Genomic DNA, 15,957 nt, shown 5'->3' with positions numbered 1-15,957 from the left:
AGAAACAGTATTCCACAAGTTGTTTTTAAAAGCGATAATTTTTCTAGAGAAGATTTCAAACATATTATTCAACTTCAAGTAACAGGTTTGAAAAATTTCGTTTATTTCCTTAACAATTTCTTACAAATAAAATACTTATTATTTTGTCAATTTTTGAACTTTTGAAACATATTTTTAGTTGAAAATATGGAAAAACGAGTGATAAAGTCATTGTCCACTATTCGTGCTGAAATTGAAATTGTTAAACAAAATCAAAGCAGAATAGAAAATTTACTCATAGCCGCAGGCGTTCTTCAAGCAGATAATGAGTCGTTAGATTTCTTGAAAAATCACAAAATTGCCGTACCTTTTGGGTCTGTTGAAGATTTCAAGTCTTTCGATGTGAAATTAGACACTGATAAGGAATGTCGAACGGATTTTGTATGCATCTTTTTTATACACGTGTTATATTTTTAAACCCGATTTTAAGTTTTACTTCTTTAACTTTAAATTTCAATACTTTAATTCTATTATTTTTTTAGTCAAAATCATTGCTGACACTGCTAGATCCTATTGGTGGATTGCCAAAATCTGTTACGAAAATCATTCGAACATATCTAACTCGTGAAACGGCTTTATGCTATACAGCTAGTAAGCAATACCTGAATAAAGAAATTTTTAAAACTACCACATTCTGCAAAATTATGATAAGTAAGAATGATAATATTTAATTTATATTAAATGTGTAATTCAAAACAATAAAAGTTCTAAAACAATGAATATTATATCAATTCAGAAATGCTTCGACAAACTCTACACGATCCTTCAACAAAATCACCCGTCACAGAGCAAAATATTTTAACTGCTCTGAGTAGTACATTTGCGAATGCTAAAGACTGGGATGGACACAGAGCATTAAGAGCACCCAAGAAAAATCAGGTATTAGTAAAAGGGGCTAGTAAGTAAAATCTTTACTCGTTATGAGAAAAAATTTTACTATAATCAAATTAGAAAGAATGATTTATTATTATTGATATTATTATTAATTAAACTTCTTATTTAGCCCGGTGGTGCCACAGGTACAGATCAGTAATTTCAAGAGAAAGTCCAATTCATATACTTGAATTATTAGAAATTATCAAATAGCGTCAACCTTATTCAATACGATTTACAAAGTTTAACCAACAAATCGAATGGAACAGAAAAAATATTTGTCATTTTTTTATTGTGCTGATCAGAGTATAAATATTTATGAATAGAAAAGTATGTTACTCTAAAAATGTTAGGAGTAAAATTATGTTAAAGGTTCCTCTTTAAAAGTTACAAATTGTTACTACGTTTCATCAAATCATTGATTATTTTCAAGTTTACAATATTTAAATTAAACAAATTGTCACGAAAATATTGTAATGAATACTGTTTATTTTGAATAAATTGATTTTATTTAATAAAAGATTTTTTCTTGTAAATTCATTTCATTTTATGTACAATAAACGGAGAAAGCTGAATGGTCAGGCTTAAAGAGATAAAATTAAAAAATATAAAGTTATTTTAGCACTTAAACTACTATGGTATGTGGTCCGGATGACGGCAACCCGTTATTTTCACTTGGAAAGGCAGAAAGCATTTTTTTGTAAAAACTTCCCCGAAGATGACGTTTTTCCATACCTAGAACACTCTAGGGAGTGGTCTGGATGACGACAACACGTTATTTTCACTCGGAGGGACACAATATATTTTTTTTGTTAAAACTTCCCCGAAGACGACGTTTTTTAATACCTAGTGCATTCTAGAGAGTTGTTCGGATAGTCCTGAATTGGTATATTGTGTTATTTATACTTTCGGTTATGTTTTCTAACACTCTGGACAACCAGGACGCATTATAATGATGACGAGTAATGTCTCGATAAAAAATTAGTGAAATTCTAATCGTCGGGAAAAAAAGCGGCGTAAGGTTTCAAAACTTGGATGGGCCATGGATGGCTTCCATGGGTGGCCCACGGATAATCCTGGGGCAAAGCTAGGGAAATTTCTACTTGGGGATGAGAATATATACATATATCATACATTTTCAATATATGTATGATTACTTATTTACAAAAAAGAGGAATTTTTTTATTTATTTGAAATTTTTTTAACTAAAATATTACTTTTAATTTTTCTTCTTTGATTATAATTGTTCAAAATTTGAAAGTTTGAAATTACTCTCTAAATCAGAATTAGTAGAAAACTACTAATTGACAGTAAAACGGTGAATGAGTCGGCCCTATTTCAATTAGTAAAAAAAACTAATTTTTAGAAGAAAACATCTGATTTAAAAGTCTAATTTGACTAATTATTTTTAAAAAAAATTACTAAAATATTTGGCAAACAAAAATCTACTAATTTTTTAGTCATGTAGCATAACCTAAAAATTGGATTAAAAAAATTATTTTTTTTTAATAATATTTAATACAATCACTTTTATAATTTCTCTTTTAAAAATTATTGTTAAAGTGCTCCTCCATTCTAATTATTAACAAAAGTCGATGAGACTTTCGTTTCGTTCCAAGACCAGAAACGAAAGTCTCATCGACTTTATTGTTGAGAATATTAAAATGGAGGAGCACTTTAACAATAATTTTTAAAAGAGAAATTATAAAAGTGATTGTATTAAATATTATTAAAAAAAACTAATATTTTTAATCCAATTTTTAGGTTATGCTACATGACTAAAAAATTAGTAGATTTTTGTTTGCCAAATATTTTAGTAATTTTTTTTTAAAATAATTAGTCAAATTAGACTTTTAAATCAGATGTTTTCTTCTAAAAATTAGTTTTTTTTACTAATTGAAATAGGGCCGACTCATTCACCGTTTTACTGTCAATTAGTAGTTTTCTACTAATTCTGATTTAGAGAGTAATTTCAAACTTTCAAATTTTGAACAATTATAATCAAAGAAGAAAAATTAAAAGTAATATTTTAGTTAAAAAAATTTCAAATAAATAAAAAAATTCCTCTTTTTTGTAAATAAGTAATCATACATATATTGAAAATGTATGATATATGTATATATTCTCATCATGAAAAAAATAGTAATTAATTTTATAAATATTGCTAAAATGTAAATTTTATATTCATCAATCGATTGGTTTTGATTCAAGGAATATAATTTTGAGAAGAATTAATTAAAATTATAGGAAAAAGTTAATTAAAAAATACAATAAATCGATTTTTAAAAAAATGAGTCAATTTATAAATATCATTAAAACATGAACTTTATATTAGTTCAATCGAATCATTTAAATTTAGTAAATAAGTTTTTTTACTCAGCAAAATTAAATTTACAATAATAAAAAATTTTTTTCAAAAAAAAAATTTTTCAACTTTTAAAAAATTGTAAAAAATATTTTGTAGATAAAATAAAAAAACAGTTTGTTAGATATTGTAGGTATTAATGACTGCAATAAACCTACGAAATTTCAAGATAAATTTATTAAAACATATCTGGGATAATTTGTACACAATATTTTGTGACACATCCAGGCCCACACACGTACACACACACACACACACACACACACACACAAGATATTAACAATGCCACTTCAGGTACTGCCCTACACAACAGTTTAATCAGTTTTGCTAGAATTACATATATTACGTTAAAATAACATACATTTCTTATTTTCTAAACAAAATTTTAAATTTGTTCTAGACAGGGAAAACCCATGATATACATTGACGACAACATAAAATAAGGGAGCGAGCGCGCGTTTGGAAGGAATACTACCAGTCTGGTAGCAGTGACAAGCCCTGAAACCTTGTGAATATGTTCCTTTATCTGTACAGAATGAAAGCCCAAAAACAATTTTTCAAAATTTTCAAAATTTTTTGAGATATCTCTAATTAAAAATTTATGTCATTTTTTTAAAAAAACCATGTAACTTTTTTTCTTGTTATCCAAATGAGATCAATTTTTTTCAAATTTCTCACAAAAAGATGCTATTTTAAGAAAAAAATAGTTCATGAAAAAAAAAATTTTTTTTGCCCGGAAAAAAGTCAAAAAAAAATTTTGAATTCATTTTTTGAAAAAACTACCTCTTCGATTTAAAAAATTTTTTTTTCTACTTAATGCCTATGATGTTAAGAATAACTTCTTTAATTTTCAAAATTGGACAGCGAGAACTTTGCGAGAAATAAGTTAAAACGTCCCGTGCGGCGCGACGGGACGCGCGCATCTTAATTTTCACGTCCATTATATAGTATGGAAACTTGCAAATATCTCGAAAAGTAGGAATTTTCGTAAAAAATGTTTAAGACAAAAGTTGTTCCAAACAAAAAGATCTACATATTTGAGACCAAAAAATTTGGCCGGGGCCCAATGTTGGGCCATACAATGAAAAAAGAGGTTTTCTTAAATAAGACCACTAATTTTCAGTATCAAGTTCGTAATCCCTATGAAATTCTGCGTTCAGACATGTTGTATAAGTGCTCAAAATATTGGGCCAAATGTCTGGGATTGGGCCCAATATTTTTGGAATTTATACCACAAGTCTAAGCACAGAATTTCATAACGATTACGAAATGGATGGAAACTAATTTTTTTACTGTGGGTCTCACATTGTGCCTAATTTCAAAATTAGCTTCTTAACATCATAGGCATTAAGTAGAAAAAAAAAATTTTTAAATCGAAGAGGTAGTTTTTTCAAAAAATGAATTCAAAATTTTTTTTTGACTTTTTTCCGGGCAAAAAAAATTTTTTTTTTATGAACTATTTTTTTATTAAAATAGCATCTTTTTGTGAGAAATTTGAAAAAAAATTGATCTCATTTGGATAACAAGAAAAAAAGTTACATGGTTTTTTTAAAAAAATGACATAAATTTTTAATTAGAGATATCTCAAAAAATTTTGAAAATTTTGAAAAATTGTTTTTGGGCTTTCATTCTGTACAAATAAAGGAACATATTCACAAGGTTTCAATAAAATTGCTCCAATCATCAAAAATTCTTGTGATCACATCCCATGGAATTACTCTTTTGAAAAAGAAAAAATATGATTTTTTGGAGGGTCTATTTTTAAGTAAATTAATTGATTTTTGTCCACAGAAATAAACAGACAGTTGTTTATAAAAAAGAAAATTTATATCCTATTAAAAATCGTATTTGTTCTTCATAGTTTATAGTTTATAGTAAATATCTCAAACACGTTTTAAAGCATTGTCCTGAAAATTCATAGGTTTTTGTAGTGAATAATATTTAAAATCTGAAACGATAATTTCCGAATATGTGTATCAACAAATTTTTTGTCATTAATATCTAAAATTATATACAAGAATTTCTAAAAATATCCACATAATTTTTTTTAAGTCAATTACAAAAATTCGAAAATACTTTTTTTAATCAAAAAATTTTTTATTTAGGTAGTTAATTTAATTTTTTTTTTCAAAAAAATAATTTCTCGCATTGAAACGAATTGTTTAACGTATATAAAGTCTACATATATAGGTAAATTAAATAATTTTTTAATTTTCGAAAAACAACGTTTTTTTTTTTGAAATAACTTTTTTCTTTAAAAAATTAAAAAAAAAAAATTTTGTTAAATGAAAAATCTGGTAAATTAAATTTGTATTGAATTATTATTATTTAAAATAAAGTTACGTAACAGAAAATTTGTTAAAATAAAATTTCAGTATCTAATACAGACACGCTGTTTAATTTTATTTAATTGTATAAGCGATTTTTTCATTTTCCAGGAAAACATTCTATCAAAAAAAATTGAAAAAAATTGATTATTCTTATTCATTTGCAATTTATGTTTAATTAGTAAATTTTTTTGAAGGCAATAAGTGTTCTTTTATAGGGTAAGTCCGGGGGAGTTGGCCATGCAGGAGAGATGGCCAATTCAAATATTTTATAGAATTTGTTACTTTGTATCGCTTATTAAAGATTAGTTCGCTTTGTTTTGTGGTAAAACACAATTAAAAGAAAAAACTTGACTAAAAATATTGAAAAAGTAAGTAAAAATCTGATTTGTTGTTTTGACTAGTTCGGAAAAAAAGTGATGAGTTTACGTTTCTCACTGGTGTTATGTTATTTTATAGAATAATTTTGAATTTCATGTTTTTTTGTAAAGTACATGACCCAAGCTTTGTCATAACTTTATATTAATTCCAAAAATTTATTTATTTATTTAAATTTTAATTGTGTCAATTTGTCTCCTGACATTAGGAGAGATGGCCATGTTTTTTCGAGGTGAGATGGCCATACTGTTTAAGTTATTGGCACCCTTGAGATTCGTGTGTTCGCTAAAAAAACATTAATTCTGTGGCAAATGACATTTTTTAAGACATATATTACAACAAGACACTCCAACAAAGATTTTCAAATTTAAATATGATCAAATAAAATAATCACTATTGTGTAATTAAATCTTAAAAACGTTTATAAACAATCATAACACAGGTATACAAAATAACACTTTTTTATATATATAACGGAGTGGTTTCCAATGTATTTTTGTGTGCTGAACCCGATTCCGGGTTCCAAAATTGCGTATCACATCTGGATTTTGAATAAAGTGGAGGTAAAGTCTCCAAAAACAGTGTTTTTGAGGGTTTTTATTATTTTTTTATTCCTTAACCAGACGTGCTAGACACTTCTATATATGCTTAAATTAAAGCTTAGATCGTACACTTTAAGACTCATTTACGCAGGATTAAAAAAAATTTGAAATTTTGAAAAAAATGGGGGTAAATACCCCAAAAATCTTTTTAGGTGACTTGAACCTAATTTTTTTTCAAAATTTCAAATTTTTTTCCTTGCGCATATGAGTCTTAAAGTGTAAGATATAAACTTTAATTTAAACCTATCTACAAGTCTCTATCACGTCAGGTTAAGGAGAAAAAAAATACTGAAAACCCTCAAAAACACGGGTTTTGGAGCCTTTACCCCCACTTTACTCAAAATCCTGACGTGATACGCAATTTTGTAACCCGGGAGCGTATTCAGGACAGAAAAATAAATTGGAAACCACTCTGATATCTCAAAAAAATACCTTTTAGACTTGTTGTGTTGGTGAGACAGACAAACAGAGAGCGCTTATCGAAGACTGGATTCAGTGCAATGATTGTCACCTTTGGCTTCATGAAAATTGCACTGAATTTAATGATAAATGTTCGAAATGTGGTCAGAAGAAGAAAAGAAGACATTAATCACTTTAAATAAAGAATTCTGATAAAGCGAAAAGCCAAAGAATGATTTTAAAGTATTGGCCATCTCCCCCGTACATTCCGGGAGAGATGGCCAAACGTGTTTTTTAAAAATATTAATTTTAAGATTGTTTACATTAAAAAAATTAATCTTTTCTATTATTATTTGTAAGTTAAATGTTCAATGTTTAATTAGCAATAAAAGTTAATACATAAATCACTTTCTTCTTATTTTTACAAGCCTTTAAAAAAACTATGGCCAACTCCCCCGGACTTACCCTACAGTAAAAAAATAATAGAGACCTGTTTCTAAAACGGGTTGCTATTGGATGTTTAAAAATATTTCTTTTCCTTAATTTACCAATCAGAACCGTGTATAACACGGTAGGTAGGTGGTAGGTAGTAGGAAGGTAGTAGGTAGTAAACCTTTTTTCCCTCTCTAAGAAAAGAAATTTTAGGATTCTACTTTGTAAATTGACTACAAGGCTAAGAAGTTTATTTGCAAAGAAGCTCCTGTAAGATCTAGACACTCTTCTTAAAAATAAAAATCAGTCATACTGCTTCATTTAAAACATTTTGAATAGTGATTTGATTGTGATTCATTTATAATAGTGATAAATTCAAGTACCATTGGAATCTCAGATACACCTTTAATCTCACAAGCAGATCTCCTTCAAGGTTTGTTTAATATTTTTTTGTTTTTTATATTCAGATTTCCGAATTTTTTTAACAATTAATTTTTGCACAAAAGAGCACAAGTTGAGCACAATTTTGTACAAAATTTGTTTTTTGAAAATTTTAACTTTACTGGTCTAACTTCCTAGACTGTTTTCTCTGTAGATTCAAAAAATTTTTGACAGACGTAGAGTTTCATGAAATGAGTCGTTAAAATTAAAATATAATTATTATAAATATTCTCGGCCGGTTTTCTCGTAAAATACTATATATGGGCAATTTCACGTAAGATTTCCGCCGCGACCGTTTAATATTGTCAAAATATACTTTTTTCTTGGTAGTTAAAAGAAAAGTATTTTTTTTTTGTACAAATTTTTGAGTTAAGAATTTTCAAAATGGCTGATAACTTTAAAAAAATTGATTTTTTCCAAAAGAAGAACAATTGCAGTTTTTATTTTACTTTTCAATAACATTAATGAAATCTTTTTTTATTTTTTATTAAAAAAATAATTTTTATAATATTTATCGGCCCACTCTATATTTTATTACAAAATCTTCTTAGTATTTCCAGGTATGTTAAAAAAAATTTTTTTTTCAATCATATCCAAATTTAAATAAAAAATAATTTGTTTTTAAAAAAAGTGATCTATTTTTTAATAAAAAAATGAAAAAAAATTTTTTTCGTTAACATTATTGAAAAGTGAAAAAAACTAAAAATTTTTTTCTCTTGGAAAAATTTTTTTAAAAAAATTTGTCAAAAAAATATATTTTGCTAATTTTAAAGGGTCTACGGAAATCTCACGAGAAATTGATTATTATATATATATTGAGTACAAATTTTGTAGTGAATACAAAAAATAGTATAAAAATTCATTATTATGTGCCAGTGGTTAGACCACTGTTCCCAAAAAATGGGATTCACACACATCAAATACATCAGGCGGACAATATTGATCAGGATCTCATATAACATGTTTCTATATAGAGGAAAATTTGTTTTCACCATTTTTAAAAAGTTTATAAACGAAAGGACTACAAAGTAAAAATTTAATAAACTCGTGATAATTAATCTTTAAATAAGGTAAAAGTATCCATTATGGATCAGCAAAAAAATTTGCTACCTCGTGGAGAAAGCATTAACATTGAAATAAACATACCTACATAAATAATATAATAATATAAACATTTGAGTTAAATTAAAAGAATTAATGGAAGTTAAAAAACCAAAAATTCACATTTTAGCTGATATTTCTAAAAATTAATGAAAAATAATATATAATTTATAATTATTTACAATTATATGGATTTCTTTCAATACAAGGAACACTATTATTTTATATTTAAACTTGAATTTAAATAAAAACACCATTTTTCAGATAAGACGTAAATTTTTTATTTCTTAAATTTCATTAATTTTTTTAATTTTATGCAAATGAGCCACCGCGTACAGTAACCGCAAATGCGCTCGGGCAGTCTGGCCCAGCCGCAATATCTACTACGAATTGAGTGGTGGGAACGAGATTTGGCCAATAAGAACACTAGAACTGGCCTACACCGCGCAACTCGAAGTAGATATTGCGCTTGGGCCAGACAGCCCGAGCGCATCTGCGGTTACTGTACGCGGTGGCTCAAATGTATACTTTCTATACTTAACGAAAAAATTTGAGCCAAATCGATAACTTGTCACCGACAACTGTTCGTTTTACCCGTGGAATCCCTCTGTATTTAGATTAATTTCTTAGATGTAGGAGGCATCTTCCAAAAGTTACTTTTTTGGTGCACGTGATTGCGGACAACTAGTAATATATATAATTTAAAAATACAAACGCAATTTTCATCATTATGGTTTATTCTAGATAATAAACCTAAAAACAATTTTTTAGAAGATTTTTTTTTATTTTTCATTTCTCGTGGAGGAAGCTATGTAGTCCTTTTGTTTATAAACTTTTTAAAAATGGTGAAAACAAATTTTCCTCTATATAGAAACATGTTATATGTGATCCTGATCAATTGTCCGGATGTATGTATGTATGTGAGTGTGGATCGTTTTTGTGAACACGATCTCTTTAACAGGTTTTAATGGATTTAGATAAAATTTGGTAGGCTTATTTAACACATTAATCTCTCAAAAATGACGAGAGGATTTTTAAAAATACCCCAAAAAAAAATTTATCGTCTTTTTTCCAAACATTTTTTTTTAATTAAAAAAATTTTTAAATCGAAAAATTTAAGGTAATATACAATAAAATCGTCTTCCATACGTCAGGACTAATCGATTGATATTATATAAAGTATAGATTTTATCTAAATTCAAGGAATAAATGAAAGTTAAATTTTAAAAATTTATATTTTAGATAAAAAATTTTGTGTTTATTTAAATTCAAGTTTATTATTCTACCTCTAAAAATACTCAACTAGCCAAAGTTTCAAGCCCCTATCTCATAAAGAACACTCACAATCGTTAATTTCGTGACAAGTGACATCTTTCAAAATGAAGATTGAAAAATCCATTTCTGCTCGAAAAAATGTTAATTTTCGTCAAAAAAAAAATTGGAAAGTTACTAGTCGATGGGAAATTTTCCAAAGAATCGAATGCCGTTGGAATTTCTAATATTCTAATATTGTACTAGACGTAGACTGCGCGCGCCTTTTAAGTTGGTATTTCGTGCTTGACCAGAAATAAGTAAAGAATATTCATATTGCAAATGTCAAAATGTGTTATGATTGAAAATTAATCAAAAGTTCAATCTTTTGTCGATAATAATTTATTTGACCGGAATTTATGATGTCAACACTCTTAAAAGTCGACATTTTATTAGAATGCTTTTATATGAAATTGGTTTGTCATTTTCTAGAAAGGACATAGATCCATCTTGAAACTTAATGAAACTGTCTAGAAACTTAATGAAGACTTTTAGAATCTTCATATAACGTTCTAGTAAATTTATAAAAACTTATAGAAATTCCGTAGAATTTTCTAGAAATTTCTTGAAATTTTTGAGAAACTTTGTGGAACATTATATTCACAATACCTTGTACTATCTTCATGGAATTATCTATATACTTTATGGAACCTTCTAGAAACCTCATAAAACTTTTTAGGGTTTTCATTGGAATTTTCTAGAAACTTCATGGAACTTTCTGTTCATAGAACTTTTCAGAGTTTTCATGAAACTTTCTAAGAACTTCATGGAACTTTCTAGGAACTTAATGAAACTTCGTAGAAACTTCATGAAGCCTTCTAGAATTTTTGTGGAATTTTCTAGAAACGTCGTGGAATTTAAAAAAAAATTTAATGAAACTTTTTAATGCCTTCATGGAACTTCATAGAAACTTAATGAAACCTTCTAGAATCTTTACAGAACTTTCTAGACAATTCATGGAACTTTTCATTCATGAAACCTTGTAGAGTCTTTATGAAACTTTCTAGAACGTTTTATGAAGCCTTTTAGTAATTTCATAAAACCTTCTACAATGTGCATGGAACTTTATAGTAACTTCATGAAAACTTCTAAAATATTCACGGAAATTTCTAGAAACTTCATGGAACTTTCTGTTCATAGAACTTTTCAGAGTTTTCATGAAACTTCCTAAAAACTTCATGGAACTTTTCAGAAACTTCATAAAACCTTCTAGGAACTTAATGGTACTTTCTTGAAATTTCATAGAACTTTATACCTAGAAAGTTCGTAGAACTTTTGAAGAAACTGAATGAATAACCTTTTAGAATCTTTATGGAACTTTCTATATATAAACTTCGTAGAACTTTTTGGAAACATAATGGAAAAATCTAGGAAATCTTCATCAAAATTTTTAAAACTTCATGAAAATATCTAGAAAATTCAGGAAAGCATCTAAAAATTTCAAGAAATCTTCTAAAATCTTCATAGATCCTTTTAGAAACTTGATGAAACTTTTTAGAAACCTAAAGAAATATTTAGAAATTATATTTCACCTTTTAGAAACTTTATAGAATTTTTTAAATATTTCATGGAATCTCTTAAGATCTTTGTTTATGAAGTAGAATATTTGCTAAAAAAATATTTACCTAAATATACACATTTTGAAAACCATCAAACCTAAGCAACTTTTCTTTATGAACCAAAAAGTAATAAATAAAAAATTAAAATCACAAACAATTTTTTTTAATTAGAATGCTTTTATTATGGCGTAGAAAAGTAGAACTATAAAAATTTTAATAAAAGAATAAATGTCCGATAAAATATTTCAATTTATTGCAAATATTCATTATGGCAGATTACATCAAAATGAAACATGACAGTTTTAAATAGTTTGTCGAATTGATTAAAGGTCCAAGAAGAAATAATTCGTAAAAACATTCAAAGTTGTCTAAAATATTTTAAATCATTGAAAACATTCTTTAAACCATATTTAATGAAAAAAAATTTTCCAATTTTGAATGCTTTTACGAATTACTTCTTCTTGAACCTTCAATCAATTCGAAAATATATTCAAAACTTTCATGATTCATTTTGATTCAATCTGGCATAAATAATACCTACTCGCAATAATTTTAATTATTTTGAAAACATTTATTCTTTTATTGCAACTTTCAACAGTTATACTTCTATCTTTTATTTATCACTTTTTAGGCCGCCATAATAATAGCATTCCTATTAAAAAAAATTTGTTAAATTTAATTTGTTTAACTGGGGCGCATGAATAAGTTCTAAAATTAATTTGTTAGAATTCCCATTTGTTAGAATTACATTAGATAGAATTTTCTTTTAACCGAATTTTTACTTGACCGAATTATTATTTTACAGAATTTCTGTTCATCCGATTTTCTATATGACAGAATTTTTATATAACCGAACATTCAATTGACAGAACTTCTATTTGATCGCATTTTTATTTCTCACAATTTTCATAATACTCGATTTTTTGTTAAACAGAATAGCTATTTAGACAAATTCTTATTAGACAGAATTTTAATATAAAGAATTTACTTTTATCCTGAGTTTCATTTTTTATAATTATTATTTCACAGAATTTCTATTTCATCGTTTTTTCACATTACAGAATTGTTACTTAACCAAATATTCATTTAACAGAATTTCCATTTGATCGAATTTTTATGTGTCAGAATTTTCATTTTTTAGAATGTTCATTAAACAGAATATTCATTTAAATGAATTTTTATTAGGTACAATTTTAATAGAAAGAATTTACTTTTAGCGGAAGTTTTATTTCTTAGAATTATAATTTAGCAGAATTTTAATTTAATCAATTTTTAGCATTGCAGAACTTTTATTTAGTCGAAATTTTATTTAAAGAATTTCTATTTGATCGAATTTGCATTTGTCCGAATTTTTATTAACTCGAATTTCTATTAAACAGAATATTTATTTAGACGAATGTTTGTAAGACAGAATTTCCATTTCACCGAATTTTTATTTGTTCGAATTCTTATTTGAACGTATTGTCATTTGAATAAATTCTTAAAACGTCGAATTTGCAAATGGTTGAATCGTTTTTGCCGGATGCTTATTCGGACATTTGCAAATTCGGTCAAATGCAAATTCGACGTTTTAAGAATTTTTTCAAATGACAATACGTTCAAATATAAGAATTCGAACAAATAAAAATTCGGTGAAATGGAAATTCTGTCTTACAAACATTCGTCTAAATAAATATTCTGTTTAATAGAAATTCGAGTTAATAAAAATTCGGACAAATGCTAATTCGATCAAATAGAAATTCTTTAAATAAAATTTCGACTAAATTCTAAGAAATAAAACATCCGCTAAAAGTAAATTCTTCCTATTAAAATTCTACCTAATAAAAATTCGTTTAAATGAATATTCTGTTTAATGAACATTCAAAAAGATGAAAATTCTGACACATAAAAAATCGATGAAATGGAAATTCTGTTAAATGAATATTTGGTTAAGTAATAATTTTATAATGTGAAAAAACGATGAAATAGAAATTCTGTGAAATAATAATTCTAAAAAATGAAACTTCGGATAAAAGTAAATTCTTTATATTAAAATTCTGTCTAATAAGAATTCGTCTAAATGGCTATTCTATTTAACAAAAAATCGAGCATATGAAAATTCGATCAAATATAAGTTCTGTCAGTTGAATGTCGTTGCTTGACAAAGATAACTGACGCACACACCACTTTTATTTCTGTGTGTCGGTAAATCTGTACGCGGTCAGATCGTGTCTGTTTTACGCTCTTGCGAGACGAAGATGACAAATAAGAATTCGACCAATGGAATAGACGCCACGGCGACAATCGACCAATGGGATAGGCGTTACGTTACTCTTTAGAGATTTCTTATTAAGGATTATAATATTTTAATATAAAAATTATATACAATAATTTTATTATTATTATATAGGATTAATTTTCTTAAAGTTCTTCGACTTTAAGGAGAACATTCTCATCATGGCACTCGCAGTTTCACGCTCGAATGTATGATGCGGAAATAGAAATGTTTTTGAGTATTTGGATTATTTTTTATTATTTAAATATATGAAACATTTGAGCAAACGAATACATTTAAGGGGTTAGTATCTCATCTCCATTATTTTTTTCAAATAGTTTTTTTAATTAAACAATTTATTTTATTTACTTAAAACTTGTTATACATAAAAGTAAGGGTTATATATACTATTCCCAGTTGAAAAATCTTGTACAATATCCTGTACATTTTCTTGTTCAAGTTCAAGTACTTGCACATTCGCGTGATCTTGTACAAGAGCACAAAACGAACCTGTAAAAAGAATTGGAACAAAGTACATGAACCTGTACAGGTATATGCAAGTGTATTTGTTTGCGACTTTGTGACTTTTGTGTGTGCAAAATTGCAAATCAATTTGTTTCGATTTATAAAAGTTATTTTGTCAACAACATTTTATGTCTATATACGTACGTACATACATACAGGAAATATTGCCTTGTAATTTTGCTGAAATATTTCATTAAAATATTCTAGAAAGTTTCCAACATAAATGATGCGCACTGGTCGATCTCAGTTTCTATGCGTGTGGATCAGGTTAGAAAATAATAATTGATTTCATATTTCAAAAAGTTTCTAACTTTCTTTGAAATATTTCTTGAATATTGCAGAGTCTTTATGTGTAATATTGCATGGCAATATTTCTTATACACGGAAAAAATTATTTCAGTAAATTCTGCAAAACTAATTTCAGAATAGCGGATACGGAGAGGAGATTTGTATAAGTTAAAACAGACTCATTTATAATATAAGAAAAAAGGGGTTCCACAAGAACTATAGAAAAAGTTGTGTGGAATTCACGAATGGTGTCATTTTAAGTTTTACGGTAATCGGTTGAATGTTTTGCTTCAGGAGTTTTGGAAAATGTCTGGACTGAAGCGCACGCGCAATTGAATGGATGCATAGATACACAGCTGTTCTGCAGAAATTGCTTAGATATTTTAAAACTGGAGTTTTGGAAAACGTGTCTGTCGCCTTCATGAAGCGCATGCGCAGTTAAACGACTCGCTGAAAAAAAAATATTTATCATTTTTCTTATTCCAATTAATTTATCACTTTCACTGTCACTAATGATTTATAAATTCTGAAATCACTGTTAATTAATTAAACACATTATTACACACCTGAAACACACTTAAAATTATTTACGCTTTTGGGGATTCGAAACCTGCCTATTCTATTTACTAACTACCTAACCGACACTTTACGAAGTACTTTAACGCACACGACTTAATACACTTATAAAGTAACCTTACAAAAATTCTAGAGAGATAGTATCTCTGTCGTGTCATTCTGTATTAAGAATATAATTTATCATTTATTTAGATTCATAAGCTTTAAAATTATTATTAATGTGATGGAAAATTGAAAACACACATTATATTGGTATTTAGTGCATGTTGTATATTTTTTGCATAAGTAAAAATGTAGTACGTCAATTTCATTTATATTATTTATTTATTTATTAAAATTTATTAAAATATTATTACTATTATTTATTATTATTTAATAAATTATTATTTATTACTATTTAATAAATTATTATTTATTATTATTTAATAAATTATCATCATTTATTATTATTTACTAAATTTATTATTTATCATGTATTTATTTATTC

General features: G+C 26.7%; 1 protein-coding gene and 1 long non-coding RNA gene across 3 annotated transcripts in view; one reads left to right on the top strand and one right to left on the bottom strand.

Moving 5' to 3' along the window:
• LOC127286181 (uncharacterized) overlaps positions 1 to 15,957 on the top strand; it is a 236,076-nt gene that overhangs the window by 151,978 nt on the left and 68,141 nt on the right. The window lies entirely within an intron of this gene.
• Positions 1 to 15,957, bottom strand: part of LOC127286157 (uncharacterized) — a 254,824-nt gene that overhangs the window by 194,014 nt on the left and 44,853 nt on the right. The window lies entirely within an intron of this gene.

The sequence above is a fragment of the Leptopilina boulardi genome, unplaced genomic scaffold (genome assembly GCF_019393585.1).
Source record: "Leptopilina boulardi isolate dan_hultmark-lab unplaced genomic scaffold, ZJU_Lbou_2.1 LbouV2_351, whole genome shotgun sequence".
NCBI classification, from domain to species: domain Eukaryota; kingdom Metazoa; phylum Arthropoda; class Insecta; order Hymenoptera; family Figitidae; genus Leptopilina; species Leptopilina boulardi.
The sequence above is the reverse complement of the archived record's forward strand: the minus strand, read 5'-3'. Positions and strand labels throughout refer to the sequence as shown.